The sequence below is a fragment of the Gopherus flavomarginatus genome, chromosome 1, assembly GCF_025201925.1.
Source record: "Gopherus flavomarginatus isolate rGopFla2 chromosome 1, rGopFla2.mat.asm, whole genome shotgun sequence".
Taxonomy (NCBI): Eukaryota; Metazoa; Chordata; order Testudines; family Testudinidae; genus Gopherus; species Gopherus flavomarginatus.
This window is the reverse complement of record NC_066617.1, coordinates 358,783,374-358,801,928: the sequence shown is the minus strand read 5'-3', so window position 1 is coordinate 358,801,928 and position 18,555 is coordinate 358,783,374.

The following is an 18,555-nucleotide window of genomic DNA, read 5'->3' as shown; positions in this document are numbered from 1 at the left end:
GACAAAGTAGAACATTTGATCCCATTCTAATTTTCTGTTGAACCAGCATATACATTATAAACTGCAACACACAGGCCTGGGGGCCTCTGTTTGAAAGCAGTGACTCTGAAAAGATATGGGGGTCATGGTGGATAATCAGTTGAACATGAGCTCCGACTGGGACGCTGTGGCCAAAAGAGTTTAAGCAATGCTGGGATGCCTAAACACAGGAATCTCAAGTGGGAGCAGAGAAATTATTTTACCTCTGTATTTGGCACTGCTTTAACCACTGCTGGAATCCTGTGTCAGTTCTGGTGTCCACAGTTCAGGAAGGAAGTTGATCAATTGGGGAAAGTTCAGAGAAGAGCCACGAGAATGATTAAAGGATTAGAAAACCTACCTCATAGCAACTGAGCTCCTTGAGTTTACCTATTTAGCTTAGCAGAGAGCAGGTTAAGGGTAAGTTGATTACAGAGGGAACATATATTTAGTAAGGGTCTCTTCAGTCTAGCAGAGAAAGGTCTAACATGGTCCAATAGCTGGAAACTGAAGCTAGACAAATTCCACTTTTTAACGGCTAGAATAATTAACCATTGGAAAAATGTACCTGGGGTCGTGGTACATGCAATATTTAAATCAAGATTGGATTTTTTTTCTAAATGATCTCTAGGAATTATGCTGGGGAAGTTCTGTGGCCCGTGTTGCACAGGAGGTCAGACTAGCCGATCACAGTAGTCCCTTCTGGCCACAGAATCTGTGGAAGTCATCCCGTAAGCACCGTCTCTGCCTCTCAAGCCCCAGTACATCTTGCACACATGTCTTGCATTAGCCTCCCATAGGCCGAGATCCCATCTGTTCCAAGCAAGGTTATTACTTATTTGCATTATAGTAGCACCTAGAGACCTCAACTGCAATCCGGAACCTGTGGTGCTAGGTGCTGTACGTCCATATAGTTCCTGCCTTTCAGTTGAAATTACAAAAAATGGGAAGCGAAGTTGAGGCAAATTGATTTGCCCAAGATCAAATACTTGGTCAATGGCAGAGCTAATAGTTCCCAGGTCTCCTGAGTCCCAGGCTAGTGCTCTATCTACTAGATTGTGCTGCTTCCCTACTCAGACAGGCCTTCCCTAGGACTTAGAGTGCTGCCAGTGGTACTGGATGGTACCTCCCATCCCTTGTACTCTGTCCATACAGTGTCTACCGCATGCAGTTGCACACCAGGGGCTCCTTGCAAACTTTCCCTGCTCAAGGGCTCCAAGCCTGGGAGCCCTAATTTGGCCTTTAGCAAAGAAAGGGAGAGAGTTATGAATTTCCTCATACAAACCATCCCTCCACCGTGATCTTAAACTTCCCAGACTGCTACCTAGGCCTGCTAAACTGCCGGCTCTGGCCCCCTGTGGCTTCCTCATTAGCAGTAGATGTGTGACGAGGCACTTTCTGGTAATTGAGTCGGGCTGTGCTGGGAATTGTAACCTACATTTCTAAGAGATCATTAACCTCATTTTCCACCTGGCTTTGAACTATGTCACTTCATTGGAGGTTAAAGTAAACATGTGGAGTGGCTGCTTTTTCCTCCCAAAGCCCTTTATGATAATGGCTATGTACAGGGTAACATTGTGCAGAACGCAATGCCATCCACAGCCTCAGAAACCACCCTGACATTATCGTCAAAGAGGCTGATAAAGGAGGTGCCGTTGTCATCATGAACAGGTCTGACTACCAAAAGGAGGCCGCCAGACAACTCTCCAATACCAAATTCTACAGGCCACTTCCTTCAGATCCCACTGAGGAATACACTAAGAAACTACAGCATCTACTCAGGACACTCCCCACACTAACACCAGAAGAAATCAACATACCCCTAGAGCCCCGACCAGGGTTATTCTATCTACTACCCAAGATCCACAAACCCGGAAATCCTGGACGCCCCATCATCTCGGGCATTGGCACTCTCACTGAAGGACTATCTGGATATATGGACTCTCTGCTCAGACCCTATGCCACGAGCACTCCCAGCTATCTCCATGACACCACTGATTTCCTGAGGAAACTACAATACATTGGTCACCTCCCAGAAAACACCATCCTAGCCACCATGGATGTAGAGGCTCTCTACACAAGCATCCCACACACAGATGGAATACAAGCTGTCAGGAACACTATCCTTGACGATGCCACAGCACAACTGGCTGCTGAGCTCTGTGCCTTTATACTTACACACAGCTATTTCAAATTTGATGACAATATATATCTCCAGATCAGTGGCACTGCTATGGGCACCCGCATGGCCCCACAATATGCCAATATCTTTATGGCCGACCTGGAACAACACTTCCTCAGCTCTCGTCCACTCACGCCCCTTCTCTACCTACGCTACATTGATGACATCTTCATCATCTAGACCCATGGGAAGGAGACTCTGGAAAAATTCCACCACGATTTCAACAGCTTCCACCCCACCATCAGCCTCAGCCTGGACCAATCTACACGGGAGGTCCACTTTCTTGACACCACGGTGCAAATAAGTGATGGTCACATTAACACCACCCTATATCGAAAACCTACCGACCGCTATGCCTACCTTCATGCCTCCAGCTTCCATCCCGGACACATCACACGATCCATTGTCTACAGCCAAGCACTGAGGTACAACCGCATCTGCTCTAACCCCTCAGACAGAGACCAACACCTACAAAATCTCCACCAAGCATTCTCAAAACTACAATACCCACATGAGGAAATAAGGAAACAGATCATCAGAGCCAGACGTGTACCCGGAAGCCTCCTACTACAAGACAAACCCAAGAAAGAAACCAACAGGACTCCACTGGCCATCACATACAGCCCCCAGCTAAAACCCCTCCAACGCATCATCAAGGATCTACAACCCATCCTGGACAATGATCCCACACTTTCACAGGCCTTGGGTGGCAGGCCAGTCCTTGCCCACAGACAACCTGCCAACCTGAAACATATTCTCACCAATAACTGCACACCGCACCATAATAACTCTTGCTCAGGAACCAATCCATGCAACAAACCTCAATGCCAACTCTGCCCACATATCTACACCAGCGACACCATCACAGGACCTAACCAGATCAGCCACATCATCACTGGTTCATTCACCTGCACATCCACCAATGTAATATACGCCATTGTTAGGTAATAAAGCAAGTCCTCACTCACCTCTCCAGCACCCGAGTTCGTGCGGAGTTGGTATGGGGCACACAATTCTGTCAGAGACCAGACACCAATGCGTTGATCAACGGGCTCACACTATCCTTAGCTCTAAAAAGCTTTAGATTAAGTGTGGCCCCTTTATTAGGGGTGAGCATCAATATTTATACACAGAAGTAAACAAAGTGATTAACAAAAGATAATGGTCATGCATAATCAATCAATATTTTACAGGAAAAGCAAGTTTAACAAGTAAATGCATAGAGATAAAGGCTAATGGCTACTTAATAAAGGGGGTGTCATGAGTAGTTTGCAGGTCAGTGCTTTGTTCGATAAAGGGTTCAGAAAGGATTATGCAGAGACGGCCAGTCTGGGTGTGTTTTGGCTCCCCAAAGTTCACCAAAAGTTTAGACCCAACATTCCTCCATTTGTAGCTTTGAGATAACTATTAATCAAAAAGCTACACCCTATTTCAAGATCTCAAGGGCCGCTTGGCAATTTCAGCCTGGGCCAATTCGAAGAGAGTAAGGCTTTTAGCTGAAGTGGGAAAAGAATAAACTGACTTACATGAGTTTATGAGGGAGGGGACACACTGAATACAGCAACACAGTATTATAAGGACTACTATGGCCCCAACAACACCCACCAAGAGGTTTTTAACCCACCCAAGTCCGGGCAGCCAATTCCATAAGGCTCCCCACCAATCATAAGGTGGCTGGCCAGAGGAGTAGTTTTTAGCCATTTCCCTTAGGTGTTTGGTACGTTGAAAAGTGTCAGAGTAGGTGTCATTTACAAAAACACAGCATTCTTCATTTATGAGGGCGCAAGTTCCTCCCTGGGCTGCTAACATTATATCTAAAGCCATTCTGTTTTGCAAAGCTAACTGGCGCAGCTGGGACATTTCCCCGGCCTGATTTTTAAATAGGGTTGCAGTTTCATTTGTCAAAGATTCTAATAGTCCCTGTAGGCGGATGATAGCACCCTTCAAGCTAGTGTGACCAGCCCACCGCTGCCAGGACAAACCATCACGGAGATTAATATCTCTGTCAGTTTCACGGATGTTACGAACGTGGGGAAAATGAGGGGGAGTGAGGGAGATGCGAGAAGGCGGTGCTAGCCATGCCAAATAACATGACCCTGCCCAATCAGGGGAGAGAAAATAATAAGCCTTGGGCCCGCACACCCAGTATGTTCCATATAATGCGTTTTGGGTATTCCATTTCTCAAAGTAGGAGGTAACCCACCACCCGTTGTACCACTGTTCCCCTGGTAACGCAGAGGGGTCGTTGTGTGAACTGCAGAGGCACAATTTGGTAGTGTTGTCCTCAAAGGGCAGTGTAGTACTGCTTGAGCAGTTGTAGAAGGCAATTGTGTATCCTTTAACAATTAGTTGGACACCCTCGAGATCTGAGCAGGGCTTTTTAAAAACTGACTCTGAAAACCTGCCCCTTCATGAAAAAGTTGAAAAGGTTGGATCGGGGTGAGGGATCCACATATGGGATAAGTGGGATGCGCAAGGCTTGAAGCCAAGATTTTTACTAAAGGCGGTGCCATTAAAATATATGTTGCATTTACTTGTTCCCACAAAAGTTGACCCTTTTTCTTTAACAAAACACAGTGATCCTGTTTGATTGGTTACCCTGAGATATTTGTTAATTGGCACTCCTGTTTTGTCCCATGTAAGATTGGGTTGGACTGGATCTTTTATTCTAGTCGGTGGCATCCAAGTCATATTAGCAGTGGTTAGGGGAATGGGTGTGAAGGGGAGTCCCTGTGCTGCATTTACTGGAAATTGAGTACATACCCAGCAATCACTTCTATTTCCTAAAATACGAGTTTTAACCTCGTGGGAATATCTAATAAAAGCATTATCTTCATAAGCAGAAAATAAACTAAAAAAGCATAAAAAAAACCATACAGTTGTCAGAATAAAGGGTCCTCTCATTTTTTTCGAGTCAATTTAAGTCTAATGTCTGAGAGAGGTAAGCTGGTCCACTGGTCGAAGGCAGTGTCCTCAGTGGTGACAAGAGCTGCTGGTCCGTCACTGTGGTCCACTACGGCTGGCTTGACGTGGGAGTGGTGGATCCAAGATTTGCGTCCTTCCAGGAACACTGCAGTCTGGGTTGTCAAAAGAACCTGGTGGGGTCCAGTAAACCTTGGCTGGAGGGTGTCGTCACGAATGAACTTTTTGGCCCAGACGAAGTCCCCTGGTTGGAACGGGTGGATTTGTTCCTCCAGCGGCACGGTCTGGGAAAACTGCGAGGCTTTCCAAAGGGTACGAAGGCGAGCCTGTAGGGAGAGAAACTGACACGCGGTCATATGATCCCCTCCCAATAGTGAAACATCAGCACGTGGTAGCACCCCGCCTTTGAAAGGGGGGTGTCCATAGAGCAGTTCAAAGGGGGATAATCCCAATGCGCGGGTTGGGCGAGTACGAAGGTGAAACAGGACCAAGGGAAGTACCTGAGGCCACTTTAATCCTGTTTCCTGACAGTATTTAGCCAATGTAAACTTAAGTTTCCTATTCATACGCTCAACTTTCCCGCTAGACTGGGGGTGGTAGGGTGTATGAAAGGAGTGTGAAATGCCCAGTCCTTGTTCTAAACGGCCAAGGACATGACCAGTAAAGTGAGGTCCGCGATCTGAGTCGAGCACAAGAGGGATGCCAAAACGGGGTACAATATCTCTAAGGAGAATTTTCGCCACTGTGGCAGCAGTACAATTAGCAGTAGGAAAAGCTTCGACCCAGGAAGTCAGAGGGCAAACCAAAACAAGGAGGTGCTTTTTCCCAAAAGCCTTTGGCATATCTGCAAAGTCAATTTGAAGATGTTGAAATGGAGCAGCAGGCGGAGGTCTTCCACCCTTAATTTTGTTAAGAGGCGGAGCAGGTCCATTACGCTGACATGTGCTGCATGCTTTCACTATTGATAGGCAATAGGGTTGAATGCCTGGAGCATACCAAAAGCGAGCGATAGTGTCCACGAGGGCGTGCGTGCCGTAGTGACCCCCTTTATCATGGTGCCAGCGAACTGCCACGGGGTATGTGGAGCGAGGGAGGCAGGCTCGGCCATCTGGCATAAGCCAGGTCCCTTTGACCAGAGTGGCCCCGAGGCTTTCCCACGATTGTAGTTCAGCAGCGGGTACTGGTACGGGGTGCGGTGGAGTAAAGGAGGAGGTTGCAATAGCCAATGTGGGCATGGCTAAAGGTAAGGTGGCAGCCTTCTTGGCGGAGGCGTCAGCCAGGGCATTTCCACGGGTAACGGGGCTACTATCTTTAGTATGGGCCCGGCAGTGAACTACAGCCAGGACAGAGGGTTTTTGGAGGGCGTCCAAAAGCTTGTGGATGAGGGGGAGGTGCTGAATGGGTTTACCGGCAGCTGTCTGGAAACCTCGAAACTTCCAGAGGTGGATATGACAATGCACAACTCCAAAAGCATATTTGCTATCAGTAAAAATGGTAACGGTCTTACCAGCGGCCAACTGGCAAGCTCGGGCCAGGGCATAGAGTTCAGCGGCTTGGGCTCCCCAGTTGCCTGGCAGTGAGGCGGCCTCTTGAATGTCCCATTCAGAGGTGACAGCATAACCAGTGAAACGCTTGCCATCAACATAGAAGGAGCTTCCGTCCGAGAAGAGGATGCAATCGGGGTTGTCCAGTGGCACGTCAAACAGGTTGTCTCTTATCTGTAAGATGCTGTAAACTACTTCCACACAGTCGTGCTGATCCTGGAGGACTGGCAGGTCAGGAAGCAAGGTAGCTGGATTAAGGGGTCCACACCTTTCAAAAATTAGGTTAGTGTCTTCTAAGAGTTCGGCCTCTAGCTGTTGCTGACGATGGGCCGAAAAGACTTGGGTTGTGCCCCTACGCAGAAGGGCTGACAAGGCATGAGAGGTCCAAACCGTGGTAAAATGACCCAGGGTTAGGCTCTTTGCCTTTGTGATCAGCAGGGCAGCTGCTGCCAGAGTCCGGGTGCAGGATGGGGTTCCCTGAGCGACAGGGTCGATTTGCTGAGAGTAAAAAGCAAGCGGGAAATGGTGGGGCCCGCTCAGCTGGGTAAGGACACCACTAGCAATTCCGCCCCTCTCGTGGACATAAAGGTGAAAGGATTTGCTGTAATTGGGGGGACGGAGAGACATGGAGGAGGCCACACTGTCCTTGAGTAACTGAAAGGCTTGAATAGTGTCCGGGGACCACTACAAAGGGTCAGGAGCAAGGTTAGCAGTGAGTCGGTGGAGCGGTTTGCTTAACTCCCCGCAGGACGGCAACCAGGGGCGACAGAAGCCAATTAATTTTAAGAAACCTCGAAGTTGTTTCTTGGTGTTCGGTAGAGGGCAGTTTTGAATAGTCTTTATGCGGGCTGGGTTCATCTGTCTTCCCTCTGGGGTTAACAGGAAGCCCAGATATCGGACCTTTTGTGAGACCCACTGAATCTTTTTAGGGTCTACCTTGTGGCCTCTGGTGTGTAGGTATAATAAAAGTGCCTTACCATCGATGCGGAGGGCAGCTTTTTCGCGATTACCTAATAGGATGTCATCTACGTATAGGACCAGTGTGGATCCCTGCGGACTGGTGAAACCTTCCAAGTCATGGCGGAGGCACTGGCTGAAAATCGTGGGGCTGTCTCTGTAGCCTTGAGGGAGTCGTTGCCAGACATAACTTTGTCCCTCCCAGGTGAAACCAAAGAGATACTGAGAGTCTGGGTGCACAGGAATGCTGAAAAAAGCTGATTTTAAGTCAATAACAGTGAACCACTCAGCATCCCAGGGGATTTGGCTGATGATAGTAGCTGGGTCAGGAACTACTGCATGAAGAGGGACCACATACTGATTAACAACTCGTAGATCCTGTACAAAGCGCCAACGAACAGGGTCTCCGTCCTTTTTAGGAGGCTTTTTGACAGGCAGTATAGGGGTGTTACAGGGAGTGCGCTGAGGGCGGACTAGCTTTTGTGCAATGAATCCCTCGATAATGGGGCGGATGCCCTCCCGGGCTTCCAGCGACAGGGGGTATTGAGGGACTGACGGGGGGGTTAAGGAAGGCTTCACCTGAATCCTTACGGGCTCTGCCGAAAGGAGCAGGCCAACATCAGTGTCAGAAATTCCCCAGAGGGTTGGAGGCAAGTCAGTGAGGTCAGGGGAGAGAGAGGGGGGTGTTTCCCAATTACCCTGAGTAGGGGCCGAATCTCCTAACACTGTCATCAATAATCCTACCCCTTTAGGAGTGCAGGTTAAAGTAGCCTCAAGCTTACAGAGTAAATCCCGGCCCATCAAAGGGATCGGACAAGCTGGGGAAAAAAGAAAACGGTGAGGAAAACATTTATCAGCATAAACAACATTCAAAGGCAAAGTGAGTTCCAGAGACTGTGGGTTGCCCTTCACCCCAGTCGCAGTTTTAACCTCAGAGGATAGCCAGGGAGAGGGGGCATGATTTAAAAGAGAGAAAGTAGCCCCAGTATCAATGAGGAAAGAGACAGGCAGTCCCTGGACTGAAAGGGTTAAACGAGGCTCTTTGCTGGGAGGGGAGAAAGTGAGAAAGGAGCCGGCTAAAGACATTAAGGAAATAAGACCATCACATTGTTTGCCTTCGCCCCCAGGGTACCGTCATTGAGGAGGCTGAGTTTGCTGCAGCTGCTGCTGTTTCCCGTAGTTGATCCAGGCCTGGGGAATGGGCTGAGCTGGTGGTGCACCTGTAAAGGCATCTCTCTAACTATACTTTTATTACTCGCAAGAGATTTGACGGGGACATCCTCTGGGCTATCCTCAGGGGGGGGCATGCACCCTGCTGTATCTGTTTGGACATTAGTCTAGTAACTACTCCTCCCGAGGTTTGCCCCTCCATTTCCTCCTCATCCTTCTGCAGAAATTCCAATTTGGGATTCTGCAGATTCCCCTCTGCTACATGGAGAGAGTCCCCCTGCGGAGGAATAGGGGCAGGTGCAGAGGGGACCAGCTGACGAGTCAAAACACGCCGTGGTCTACACCCTTCATCGAAATAACCTGGAGGGGGTTCACTCTCGGGAGAGTACCTGACTGCCATAATTTTTAAAGATTTCCACAGCTCTGCTGCTGTGTCCCAACAAAACCAGTAACATAACTGTCCCGGATGGTCTTTTTCGATCTGGCTCTTTACTCCTCTTAAGGCAGCCTGTTCGAAAGAGCCATACGAAGGCCACCTCATCTCCGGGTCGGCCAATACCGCGGTATACCCAGTCCAATTCCTTACACATAGTGTGTACAACTTCTTCCTAGACATTCCTGTCTGTACTGGGAGTTTCCCTTCGTTCCATAACTTATTTACAATCCCCAACGGACTCTCAAGAGGCACGCTAGTCCCTTGACCCATGGTGTCTGACAGGAGCCCTCCAACTGGCGTTTACCCTGCTGTCCAGTACACGACCCCTCAATATTGAATTGGCTGGGAGAAATCTCCTGTGGCGCCTTGCCAATTCATATATGAGTGGTCTGACCACTGGACAGAGGTACCGCACCAGAAGGAATCCCGGACGAGCCCCCAAATTGTTAGGTAATAAAGCAAGTCCTCACTCACCTCTCCAGCACCCGAGTTCGTGCGGAGTTGGTATGGGGCACACAATTCTGTCAGAGACCAGACACCAATGCGTTGATCAACGGGCTCACACTATCCTTAGCTCTAAAAAGCTTTAGATTAAGTGTGGCCCCTTTATTAGGGGTGAGCATCAATATTTATACACAGAAGTAAACAAAGTGATTAACAAAAGATAATGGTCATGCATAATCAATCAATATTTTACAGGAAAAGCAAGTTTAACAAGTAAATGCATAGAGATAAAGGCTAATGGCTACTTAATAAAGGGGGTGTCATGAGTAGTTTGCAGGTCAGTGCTTTGTTCGATAAAGGGTTCAGAAAGGATTATGCAGAGACGGCCAGTCTGGGTGTGTTTTGGCTCCCCAAAGTTCACCAAAAGTTTAGACCCAACATTCCTCCATCGCCATCATATGCCAGCAATGCCTCTCTTCTATGTACATTGGCCAAACTGGACAGTCTCTACGGAAAAGGATAAATGGACACAAATCAGACATTAGGAATGGCAATATACAAAAACCTGTAGGGGAGCACTTCAACCTCCCTGGCCACACTATTGCAGACCTTAAGGTGGCCATCCTGCAGCAAAAAAACTTCAGGACCAGACTTCAAAGAGAAACTGCTGAGCTTCAGTTCATCTGCAAATTTGACACCATCAGCTCAGGATTGAACAAGGACTGTGAATGGCTTGCCAACTACAGAACCAGTTTCTCCTCTCTTGGTTTTCACACCTCAACTGCTAGAACAGGGCCTCATCCTCCATGATTGAACTGACCTCGTTATCTCTAGCTTGCTTGCTAGCATATATATACTGCCCCTGGAAATTTCCACCACATGCATCTGAAGAAGTGGGTATTCACCCACGAAAGCTCATGCTCCAAAATGTCTGTTAGTCTATAAGGTGCCACAGGATTCTTTGCTGCTTTTAGGGTAACAGAGATTACACAGAAATGCTGCTTGCTTAGTCAATGGTGTCCTCTTCTTGCTACCTGGCTCATGAAGAGGCATTTCACTCACCAAGGGTCTGATCCAAAGGCCATTGAAATCAATGGAAAGACGTGTACTGATTTCAATCAATTTTGGACAAGACTGTAAATAAAGGAGTAGCTCAGATGGGCTCAGGGAATTGGCAATGAGCCACACATCAGGCATAGGTCACTGGCTTGGATGTAGCCATGATTGGCGGTATTTACCATCTGCTGCCTGTGCATTGCCCTGTGAGGTAGGAGTTGGTGGTCTTGGGCCACTGAGAGAGCAAAGATAAGCCAGTGTTTGGGGCATGGGCCTATTTTGGCCCCATTAAGAGGTCAAGAATGGCCCAGTAGTTGGGGTACTGGCCTAGAGCCTAAAAGAGCTGGGTTCAGCCCCATTAAGAGGTCAAGGATGGTCTAGTGCAGTGGTCCCCGAACTTGTCACATCACCCCCCCCTTACCCCTGTCTGTGCCCCCGAGGAGCCAGGCAGGAGCAGGGCCATGGCTCTGGGGGGAGGAGGGGCCTGGAACCTGAGAGCCTTGGGTCCAGTTCCCTACTCCACCACAGACTTCTTGTGTGGCCTTCGCTAAGTCCCTTAGCCTCCCTGTGCACTAGCTGGTGGATGGGAATACTAGCGTTGTCCTGCCTCACAGGGGCGTTATGAGGCGGTTGACGATTGTGAGGGGCTCAGGCATTACGGGCAAAGGGAGCTGTTGCTTTTGATACATAGTTCCCAATGGACAAATATGATGTGATGTCTTTGTTGTCAGTTCTCAGCAAGAGGCCATGGCTGGGCTGGGCTGGAGAGCTGGAATACGCACCCTCAAAAAAACAACGAGGAGTCCTTGTGGCTCCTTAGAGACTAACAAATTTATTTGGGCATAAGCTTTCGTGGGCTAGAACCCACTTCATCAGATGCATGAGGTGGAAAATACAGGAGCAGCTATAAATACATGAAAGGATGGGAGTTGCCTTACCAAGTGTGTGGTCAGTTTAACGAGACAAATCAATTAACAGCAGAATACCAAGGGAGGAAAAATAACTTTTGAAGTAGTAATGAGAGTGTCTGTTTCAGACAGTTGACAAGAAGAGGTGAGTAATAGTAGGAGGAAATTAGTATTGGGGAAATTAGGTTTAGGTTTTGTAATGACCCAACCACTCCCAGGTTTTAGTTGGGTCATTACAAAACCTAAGCCTAATTTCCCCAATACTAATTTCCCCCTACTGTTACTCACCCCTTCTTGTCAACTGTCTGAAATGGGCCACTCTCATTACCACTTCAAAAGTTATTTTTCCTCCTTTGGTATTCTGCTGTTAATTGATTTGTCTCGTTAAACCAGTGGTTCTTAACCTGGAGTGCATGCACCTCCTGGGGGTGTGAGATGCCCTTTTTGGGGGTTTGAGAGATACTAGATTTTTTTAAGAAGGTGAATCATTGAAAACACAAATTAAGCACAGGCATATAAGTACAACTGCTTTGTTTAATCAAACCTATGTATTTATTACCGTTATACATTTTTTAACAATTACTGTAATATACAAACAAAAAATATATCTAGGTTTATGGGGTGCGATAACATATTTTTTAGGTTTAAGTGGTGCGAGAACATATTTAAATTTTTGACAAGGGGAGTGAGAACATATTTTGAGAACCAGGGGGGGTGTAGGCTGCAGTAAAGATTAAGAACCACTGTGTTAGACCTCACACTTGGTAAGGCAACTCCCATCTTTTCATATAGTTATACCTGCTCCTGTATTTCCCACTCCATGCATCTGATGACGTGGGTTCTAGCCCACGAAAGCTTATGCTCAAATAAATTTGTTAGTCTCTATGGTGCCCCAAGGACTCCTCATTGTTTTTGCTGATACAGACTGACACGGCTACAGTTGTTTTTCAGCTGTATTTCCCAGGCACTTGACAACGATGGGTGTGTCTTATTAATACCATTTTAGAGAGCGGGGAAACCGAGTCAAAGAGAGCGAAGTCACGTGCCCAGAGTGTGTGTGACTCAAAGGCAAAGCTGGAGTTGAATGCATGCCTTGGAACCCAACAGCTGGGTCGTGCTGTCTCCCTTCGAGCGCTCCTTTCAGGCCGGAGATGAGGCACACTGGTAGAGCAGGGAAGCTGGCACTGGCTGTATGTGTGCTGTAGATTAAACCAAAAGCTTGTGTGCAGGGCTGTGAATCAGGAACTTTTCTAAAGCATTACATTCACTACGAGATTTGCATACAGCTCAGCAGGAAGATAAGACTGTAGATTTAGCATGCAGGTTGCTCACCTGGGAGCTGCTGGATGTAACAGCAACACAAGAGTCTCTTTAGAGGTGAGGCTGCTGATTTTCTTTTAATGCAGCCATCTCATTGTTCAGTTCCCAGCTGGCTTATGGGACACCAGGGGAGAGAAGACTCATTGGTTTCTGCATAATAATAGGCCTTCTCCAAGCACAAGGGAGAGCCCAGGTCTTTTGGCCAGACACTGCCCTGAGGATTCAGAACTGGCTCCCTCCAGCAGTATATAGGGTAACCAGATGTCCCAATTTTATAGAGACAGTCCCGATTTTTGGGTCTTTCTCTTATATAGGCTCCTATTACCCCCCGTCCCGATTTTTCGCATTTGCTTCTGATCACCCTAGCAGTACAGAAGGGGTGGGGGGAGGGTGGTAACTAGAGGGTTGCACATTTGGTTAGTGGGAAATGGCTCTGTTATTTTTATGAACTCTCTTTATGACTCCATACCTATCACATTGCTATTGCTACCCAGTGGGTGCGGAAGGGTTAAAATGCGGCTCCTGGGACAAAGCAGGAGACAGGAGGTGTTTTGTCACCTAGCCATCTGGGATGCTCTGAATGGGCCATTAAGGACTGGCTGGAACCAGCCTATCTCAGTAGAAGACCCCACAGTGACAATAGAAACCCCAACAATTGACACTTTAAAGGGGTGGGGAGAGGTGACCCAAGCTGGCTGGACCTGTGAAACCAGCACGCAACAGGGGACAATGGGAAGAGGTGACAGGAGGTGGTGATAAGAACTGAGCTCAGACACGGGTCTCTTGCCTGGAAGAAGGAAAAAGGGACAGAGACAGAGAAAGGAGGTAAAGAGGGTTTCCCCCAGGAGTGTGGCTCAAGGAAGCCGTCTCTGGCCTTGGCCAGTCTGAGCTGCCATGTTTCTGAGCAAACTGAAGGGCTCCCTGTTGCTGGGTTCCAGCTGACTCATAAACCCTGCTCTGGTCTGAAAGGGGTGCAGGGGGTCGCTGCAGATACCTGCTCACGTGCATTGATCCCTGAAGGGAGAAAAGATCTCCGAACTGAAGTTGGACTCACTGGGCAAAGTGCCCAGTCAGAAACAGGAGTGCTGGCCCCATGGCCTAGGCTCGGAGGTGCTGAAGCAGGGTGGCTACCCCCTGGAGCAGGCTCTGACCCCTGGGGAGTCTGAACACTGAAAGGATCCTCCCAAGGGACTGCTTAAAGGCCGGGGCATAGCACAGATCCCGGGAATCCGTGAGTTACTCATGAAGGCCAAGCTCTGGGTGCAGGGCCAGTGCTACCATTAAGGCAAACTAGGCGGTTGCCTAGGACGCCAAGATTTAGGGGCGCCAAAAAGCGGTGCCCCGAGTTTTTTTTTTTTTACAGCGTTCCTGGGCTGAGCTGCCGGAGGTGGGCTGACACGTGAGACTCAGACTCCCTCTCCCAGTGCCACAGCTGCTCCACTTCTCCTACCTCCCAGGCTTGCGACGCCAATCGGCTGTTTGGCGCCACAATCCTGGGAAGGGAGGAGAATTAGAGCGGGGGTGGCATGCTCGGGGAGGAGGTGGAGCAGAGGTGAGCTGGTGTGGGGAGCTGCTGCATGGATCCCTGAGGGGGAGCTGCCTGGGGGGGGGGGGGCCTCAGGGTGGGGGAGGGGCAGGGAGCTGCCACAGGGCTGGGGGGGTGTGCAAGGCAGAAGTTTCACCTAGGGTGCAAAACTTCCTTGCACCGGCCCTATCTGGGTGCACATGAAGGCCTGGCTGGGGGTCTGGCCAGAGCTGGGGGCAAGGTACCCGGTTAGCTGGAGTGGGGACTCGGGGCCAGGAGAAGAGGAAGGAGTTGGCTGGAGTCGAGAGGAGGGGGCAGGTGAAGGGGAGGAGATTGGTTGGAGGGGGGCAGGCGAGGGGCCCAGCTGGGGAAAGGCTGGCTGGAATGGGGACATGGGGCCAGGGGAAGGGGAAGGAGTTGGCTAGAGTGGGGGCAGGCTGGCTGGAATGGGGAGGAGGGGGCAGGTGAAGGGGAGGAGGTTGGCTGGAGTGGGGAGGAGGGGGCAGGTGAAGGGGAGGAGGTTGGCTGGAGTCGGGAGGAGGGGGCAGGTGAAGGGGAGGAGGTTGGCTGCAGTCGGGAGGAGGGGGCAGGTGAAGGGGAGGAGGTTGGTTGGAGTGGAGAGGAGGGGGCAGGTGAAGGGGAGGAGGTTGGCTGGAGTCGGGAGGAGGGGGCAGGTGAAGGGGAGGAGGTTGGCTGGAGTTGGGAGGAGGGGGCAGGTGAAGGGGAGGAGGTTGGTTGGAGTGGGGAGGAGGGGGCAGGTGAAGGGGAGGAGGTTGGTTGGAGTGGGGAGGAGGGGGCAGGTGAAGGGGAGGAGGTTGGTTGGAGTGGGGAGGAGGGGGCAGGTGAAGGGGAGGAGGTTGGTTGGAGTGGGGAGGAGGGGGCAGGTGAAGGGGAGGAGGTTGGTTGGAGTGGGGAGGAGGGGGCAGGTGAAGGGGAGGAGGTTGGTTGGAGTGGGGAGGAGGGGGCAGGTGAAGGGGAGGAGGTTGGCTGGAGTGGGGAGGAGGGGGCAGGTGAAGAGGAGGAGGTTGGCTGGAGTCGGGAGGAGGGGACAGGTGAAGGGGAGGAGGTTGGTTGGAGTCGGGAGGAGGGGACAGGTGAAGGGGAGGAGGTCGGTTGGAGTGGGGAGGAGGGGGTAGGTGAAGGGGAGGAGGTTGGCTGGAGTCGGGAGGAGGGGGCAGGTGAAGAGGAGGAGGTTGGCTGGAGTCGGGAGGAGGGGACAGGTGAAGGGGAGGAGGTTGGCTGGAGTCGGGAGGAGGGGGCAGGTGAAGGGGAGGAGGTTGGCTGGAGTCGGGAGGAGGGGGCAGGTGAAGGGGAGGAGGTTGGTTGGAAGGGGGCAGGCGAGGGGCCCAGCTGGGGAAAGGCTGGCTGGAATGGGGACATGGGGCCAGGGGAAGGGGATGGAGTTGGCTGGAGTGGGGGCAGGCTGGCTGGAGTGGGGGCAGGCTGGCTGGAGTGGGGAGGAGGGGGCAGGTGAAGGGGAGGAGGTTGGCTGGAGTGGGGAGGAGGGGGCAGGTGAAGGGGAGGAGGTTGGCTGGAGTGGGGAGGAGGGGGCAGGTGAAGGGGAGGAGGTCGGCTGGAGTGGGGAGGAGGGGGCAGGTGAAGGGGAGGAGGTCGGCTGGAGTGGGGAAGAGGGGGCAGGTGAAGGGAGGAGGTCGGTTGGAGTGGGGAGGAGGGGGCAGGTGAAGGGGAGGAGGTTGGCTGGAGTGGGGAGGAGGGGGCAGGTGAAGGGGAGGAGGTTGGCTGGAGTCGGGAGGAGGGGGCAGGTGAAGGGGAGGAGGTTGGCTGGAGTCGGGAGGAGGGGGCAGGTGAAGGGGAGGAGGTTGGCTGGAGTGGGGAGGAGGGGGCAGGTGAAGGGGAGGAGGTTGGCTGGAGTCGGGAGGAGGGGGCAGGTGAAGGGGAGGAGGTTGGCTGGAGTCGGGAGGAGGGGGCAGGTGAAGGGGAGGAGGTTGGCTGGAGTCGGGAGGAGGGGACAGGTGAAGGGGAGGAGGTTAGCTGCGGGGGGCAGGCAAAGGGCCCAACTGGGGGCAGGCTGGCTGGAATGGGGAGGGGGAAGGGGCTGGCTGTGGGATCTAGTCAAAGTGGGAGCAAGGGGACTGGCTGGAGGGTGGGTGGGTTGGAGTGGAGGAGGAGGAGGGCAAGTGGTCTGGCTGTGGGATCTCTCCCCAGTGGCAGGCTGGCCAGAGGGGGGCAGGTTGGTTGGAGTGGGGGCAGGAGCAAGACCCTGCTAGGGGCAGGCTAACTGGAGTGGAGACAGGGGCTCGGTGAAGGGAAGGGGGTTGACCAGAGTGTGGACAGGCTAGGGGCCCAGTTGGGGGCATGCTGGTTGGAGTGGGGACAAGGGGTCTGGTGAAGAGGGGGTTGGCTGGAATGGGGACAAGGGGCCCAGCAGGGGGCAGACTGGCTGGAGCCGGGAAAGGGGCCCAGTTGGGGGCAGGCTGGCTGGAGGGGGGTTAGGCCATTAGGTTGTTGTAGGGCCTCACTTAGCTCAGCCATATAGACCCCAGTAACTCCAGTGGCACTGCCTAGAGTTTACAGCCTTAACTGATTGTTCTGCTCATTCACCCCTCAAAAGCAGCTGTGGCTGTAATTCCAGTCTGGCCTTTTATAATCAGTGGAAGATGTTGCTGTAGGGTTTCGTGCTCACTCTCTGATGCAGTAGGATGTATCTTGGTAACAAAACCACTGAAGTGTCTTTGGAAATGCTCCACCTCCCCCCCGCAATGCAGCCCCAGAAGTTGTATGTAGGGGATTGTGAAAAGGCTTCACTCCGAGCTGCTGCTTGGAATACAGAAAAGAACAATTTATCCTGCTGTGCTAGCGCTTCCGGCAGTGATCCTGTCAAATATGAGCTACGGAGGGGCAGGCTGGTTTAATACTTGTAATGGAAACCTCCAGTGAAAACCTGCATGCTCCTGGCAGTGGTGCTGGCAATTCAGTAGGTGGCTTCTCTCAGTACCTCTACTCAGCAAAGAAAAACCCATGACTGGCCCGTGCCAGCTGGCTCAGGCAGTGGGGTTGTTTCATTGCTGTGTAGACTTCCAGGCTTACGCTGCAGCCCGAGCTCTGGGACCCTCCCATGTCACAGGGTAGCTCAAGTACATTGTCTTCTGTACTTCCCATTCGTCCTTGTTCTGTCGTGTTGCTATTCACTATTAAGAAGCTGTTGTGTTTCACCCTAGAAGTGGCTGAATCTAAGTAATGGGTGAATGACTCTTCCTAGAGTGCGTTGTTTGTTTGTTCCTCTTCACGCGGTAACAACGCCATGACCACCTAGCACTTTCCTGTGTGCTTCCTCTAACGGCACAGGCCTCGGACCACTCAAGCTAAAGAAACCCTTTGTTAGCTGCTAGCTGTACAGGGCTTATAATCAACATTTGAGCAGTTCTGATTCCAACCCAGAGGAGCCAGTGGTAGATGTGCACATTAGGCAGTTCGTTGCAGCACCCACGTCGTGCCTAAATATCCATTACTTGTGCATGAGTGATTGCTTCGCACTTGCTTCCGTGCTGTTGGGACACAAGTGCTGGACTTATCCTCTCCAGTCCTGCATCACAAGGTTCCTTACTGTTCAGTGTGTGCTGTGTCAGAGCCGCAGCAGACAGGAGTTTGCTACGCTGCCCAGCTAATGGACTTAGGCGTGGAACCACAAAGGCATCTAGGCGCCTCACTGCCATTGATTTCAGTGCAAGTTAGGGCTCTAGGGGCCAGTCCTTTACTTCAAAGTGGACTGGCTCATGCATTAGCCCTGCAGGTCTTAGGTTCAGTTCCTGGTGGTGGCCAGAATGATGACCATCAAGCTTGCCCACCGTGTTCTGGCTGCCTTAGTATTTTGCTGCTTTCTCATCAGTGCCACCCTGCTGCTCAGACAAACGCACAAAACAGCCGTCTATTGTATCTGTCTGCTCAGTGCCTGCACCTCATACTCCCAGTATCACAGTTGAGCCATTGAGATTGTTCCTTGAAGAGAACCCACAGAAAAGCATAAACCAATGTTCACAGATACCAGCAAGACAGATGTAGTTCTTTAACTTGTAGTATGGCCGTGCTTAAAACCCTGGCTAAGCTTGGGGCCT